The following is a 5,014-nucleotide window of genomic DNA, read 5'->3' on the forward strand; positions in this document are numbered from 1 at the left end:
TCTGATTTGTGTATGATAGGCAAGTGCTGGCCTGATGCAAGGAACTTATGTAATAATGAGTAAGGTGCAATACGTTAAGCAAAAAGTGATACTTATATTAGAAAACATATCCAAAACAATTGTTGGGCAGGAAACAAGTTCTATCATAACCTGTTGGGAGTACCCAGGAATACAAGACTAAAAGTGCATTACAAAAACATTGGAGTTATCTTCACTTTGGATCTTCGGCCACATCCTCTGACGGTTGCCCCCATCCTCCTCCTCTGCAGTAGTTTCATCAACATCAATAGGGGAGGTCGCCACCCCAGGCTGAACGGCAGATTCTGGCTCAGATGTTGGGGATGGAGTTGTCTGGAATGGTAGGAACTGGAGGCTGGGCGGGGAGGAGATGGCCAGCTGCTGCAAGGGCTTCTAGTTGTTGTTTTAGCTCCCGGGCAATCTTCTTGGAGGCTAAGGCCTTGAAGTGTTCAGTGGCGTCCGTCAATAACTTGTTTAGGGCAGCCTGAGCAGCGGCCCTATCTGCCTCTCTTTGGCTCTCCAGCTTTGAGGTGGCGCCAGCCACATAGTCCTTATGAGCTTCTTCGTGCTGGAATTCAGTGTGATGTTTAAGCGCTGCGAGGCGGGCGTCATCATCTCGTTCCTTCTCCTGATGTGCATACTTTGCCTTCCACCCCTTCGAACCGTGGATCTCATTCTTCACGGTCTCTAGGGCATCCAGGGTGTTGGTGAGGCCGCGAATGACGTAACCGACATCGAGGCTCAGCTGGAGATGAGGATAAAGTTAGGGGAAATTAACAATGAGAAAGGAAAAAGAAAGAGGGGAAATGCATACCCTTTCCCATCCGGTATAAATTGCGGTGGGAGGTGAAGGAGCCAGAATCCCCATAAACTTGATCCCTGGGGAGGTGGGAGCTGAAGAACAGGGACGCGACCACCGCAGGGTTGTCCAAAGTGGAGTCACGGGTGGTGAAGTCCCGATCCCTAGCCTTATATTGTGGATGCCAGATTTCTACTGGCCCAACGACTTCTTTCCCAGAACGGCGTGGTGGAGCCATGGGCCTCGGAGAATCCAGTCGAGACTCGCTGACCGAGGCAGTGGAAGCGACGACCCTAACTTTTTTAGCAGGAGGACCCTTGCCCGCTGCGTCGTTGGGCGCATCACCTTCAGAGTCGCTATCCCAAAGCTTAAGCTTGGTAACGTCCATGTCCGCAGAGGTGGCTGTAGGATAGGCAAAGTCGTCTTCCCAGTCGGCAATGGAAGAATACGACCTTGGGATAGTACCGACGTTGGTTGGAGAAGTGGCGGTGGGAGATTTGCGCGTCGTGGTGGCAGCGGCCTTCCGGGCAAGTGCTTGAGAGTGAGAGATCTTGGTGGTAAACCCAAATGACCGGTGAACTGGGCATTTCGTTTTACGGCCTTTGGGGGGGAGAAGGCTTGGGTTTCCTTTCTTTGGGTAGAGGCAACAAGTATAGAGGACCGCGATACTTGCCAATGTCTTTGAGTGAGGGGTCTAGAAGGAGCGGACTACCCTTGTCAGGATCAATGCCGAGAATGTCGCATTGACTGCTCCCTAGGTCTCGGAGCCAGGTGAAGATCTCAGAAGAAACACCGGTGTATATTTGGGATTGCAAATCCGGAGTCCAACCTGAAACATAAATGAGTAGATGTGTTAATACAGGGATACTCAAAAAGTCAAACACAGTAGCCAGCCACACTCATCGCTTTCAAGAAAATGGAAGTGCCTCAAGGATAATTCAGGAGGTAGATCCGCGGAAAGGAAGTTCCCCGACACATACAGGGGGTAGTGGTGCCATACTTTATCGGAGGTAGTGATGCGGAGAATGAAGGTCTGCTTCCGCGGACACACACAGAAGGATTGATATCCTACGCTCGATCCCAAGTTCGGTGCTCTTCTTTATGAAGTAGTGGGCGGTGATGTCATGCAGGCGAATCTGCGGAGTATTCGATTTGTTGTAATAGTTCGCGACATACATGATTCGCCAGAAGTTGTCGATGCCTTGACACGGCGGTATGTTGAAGTGGTTGCAAACTTCAACATCCAATAGAGACAAGGGGAATCGCAGTCCAGCCGCTATTTGCCCCACTGTGGCTATTAAAAACCCTGGTCGCGGTGGGACTAGGTGAGGAAAGTGGGTGACGCCAGGCACATGTTCTAAGATTACATCTCCGGGAAAACCATAGGCAGCTTGGACCGCGACAAGGTTAGGTATGTGGTAATAGGAAGGCGGATGTGGAAGCACGGGTGATCTTCCAGAGGTTGAGGGGGCCGCAAATGGATGAGGTGATTCAGGTACAGGGGACTCTGACCGTTCGACAGATGGGCTAGTAGATCCAGATTCAGTAGACTGACTGATGGATTCAGGGGACAAGGACCCAGATCTAGCTAATCTGGTAGCGGATGAGCTACCCGAATCAGGATCAGTCATGATGGGAACAAGAAAATGGAAGAAAAGGGGAACCTAGTTGATGGATGGCTCTCAAAAGAGAGGGGGATGAGCGAAATAATAATAATAATAATAATAATAATAATAATAATAATAATAATAATAAAAAAAAAGGAAGCAAAACAAAAGAGGAAAAGCGCGATCGATGGAAATGCACTTTAAACGGAAGGAAAGGGAGAGTCACAAACCTGATTAGTATCAAGCAACTGTTGAGAGTGGTTCAACGGTGGAATGAGCACTATTAGAAATCTGTAAAAATATAGCATTTATTCAATAACATTTATAAAAAAATGCTATAAAGTTTTTTTGGGTAGCTAAGGATAGCGTTACGATGAATATCGCAATAAAATTGATTGCGTTTGTGGAGAAGTGCTATTGTCGGCAAGTCAATTATTGGGCTTTACACCAAATTTTTAGCCCGGCCTCCTTCTTCTTCTTATTATTTGTTTTCGTCTCTTTCCAAAATCAAAACAACACCCGTCTAATTTTCTCCAAAACCCCCACCACCGACATCAACCACCCCACAACTGTCACCACCATCACCACCCCCATCAAAATCGAAAACCTTATTGGTACTCATCTTCTCCTTGAAAAACCTAATCTTCATTTTTTACAATTTCTTCTTTGTTTAAACTAAAAAAAAAAAAAAAAAATCTTTCCTTTACATTTTTCAGGGTTCTTAAATTGAAGATATTCGACTAATGAAAGTGTTAAATTGCAGGCAGAGCGAAGCAGGGAGAGGTACAACCATGTTCCAATTATATTGTTTATTCATTTATTCTACACTGTTTATAACTAATTTAGTCACACGACATGATTTCAAAGGCTGAAGAATATGTTATGGAAATTTGTTTTTGATTTACATTTTTATTAAGCTGAAATGGTAGAATATATTTTTAGTGAAGACAATTAATAGGCTATAACAAACAGTTCTCTTGAATGCTTTGATTTGTGATACTCCTATGTATTGACGATTTATGCATTATGATTTCAGACTACTAGATTTTGTATCTTGTTAGTTAACACTAACTGTAGTGCCTGATGGTCCCCATCTTCTTAATTTTGGTTGTAAAAAGTTAGTTGATAATATTCTATCTATGCTCTGGAGTTTCTGCATCAACAACATCTCCACTTAGCTTGACCAATCCTCCTACACTTAATAAGATTTCTGAGGCATGTGGGGTTTACGGTTTAGTCTTGGCAAAATTCTGGAGCTTTATGATTCTTCTATTGAGGAGTGTCTCATTGTTTAAGAATATACCATGGTCGGAATTACGTAAGAAGTTAGTAAAGTTTAAAGAACTCCTTTGCTTGTGACAACAGAGTTCTGAGTGATGATTAACAATTATGACTTTCTTGACCAATTTTAGTGCATCCAACTTTACATGGATATAATTCACATGATGGTCATAAATAGATTCGGGCTTCGAAATGTCATTTTCCTTTGTATCTTTTGTTGTATTGTTTGTTCTTTTAATCTTTTACTGTATGATATCTTTTTTGTATTGTTTGTTTAGTGAAGTTGGGTTTTCCTCCTCTTTAGGCTTCACTTGGGTTTTATGTTTCCCCCATTTGTTTGTATTATTTGCAGTATTTCTTTTCTACTTATTCCATTTTTAAGGGTTGTTTTGGTTTGTATGTAGGTTTTGAATCATATTTTGGGAAGTTATTTCGTGAGTCCTAAAAGAGGAAGAGGGATCTGGAATTTGGATCTGCAACGTTGAATTAATTGACTCAAACCATGGAAGCTTTTGAATTAGTAGAAAAAATTATTAATCATACAGGTTTGTCTTTTTGGTTTTATGTACGCTACGTTAACTGATTTTTATTTGCCTTGCGTTTAATATTGAAATTTTGTTTAGAATGTTGCATTTCTTCTCTTCATTATAAGTGTTGAAGACGATTTATCGAACCACCTAGTACAAGAATTGATTTTTATTGGTGTTTAATTTCTTTGAAATAAGCTAAGGTACACTTCCCATCTCTGCATTTTTTAGTCCTCTCTACAGATTAGTGATGACAAGCGCATGAACTACAAATTTTGCATCAATGCCTATCTAAATCATGAGTGAACATTGGGCATTGTGCACATGAATTAGTGTCAATCCACTATATATCTTCATGTCTACACATCCTTTTGGACTATCAAAGACTCATTGTAGGTGTTGACTAAGCATGGCACATGCAGATTGTGAATTCATAGTACAAGTCCTTAGTAGTTTTTTTTCTTTGCTGATTTTGAATTCACAAAGGTATCCATAGAGAAGGTCCTAACATAGGATTTTACTTGATGGATTGTGTAGGACTTCAACCTGTCAAATGCTCATGCTAATTAAATTTGGGACTGTTGCTTGTATCGGATGCGAAGCTTTACTTGGTTATAGCATAGGTTCTGAATAATGATACGGTCTGGTGATACCAAAGGTTAGTTATTTGTTCTAGCTTGTTGATTCTTCTATCAACTTTTATTTTATATATTATACGAGTGTATGTTAACCTCTTATTCCAGATTTTTCATGTATCATTTAATTGGATACATCTCTACACT

At 41.9% G+C, this 5,014-nt stretch overlaps 1 long non-coding RNA gene across 1 annotated transcript; it reads left to right on the top strand.

The window, feature by feature from the left end:
* The first annotated feature begins 4,109 nt into the window (after positions 1-4,109).
* LOC147488937 (uncharacterized) lies at positions 4,110-5,014 on the top strand. Its single transcript, XR_015202957.1, has 2 exons — positions 4,110-4,250; positions 4,770-5,014. It is a non-coding gene; the product is annotated as an uncharacterized LOC147488937 (long non-coding RNA).

Source organism: Coptis chinensis, chromosome 7 (assembly GCF_015680905.1).
Source record: "Coptis chinensis isolate HL-2020 chromosome 7, ASM1568090v1, whole genome shotgun sequence".
Lineage (NCBI taxonomy): Eukaryota > Viridiplantae > Streptophyta > Magnoliopsida > Ranunculales > Ranunculaceae > Coptis > Coptis chinensis.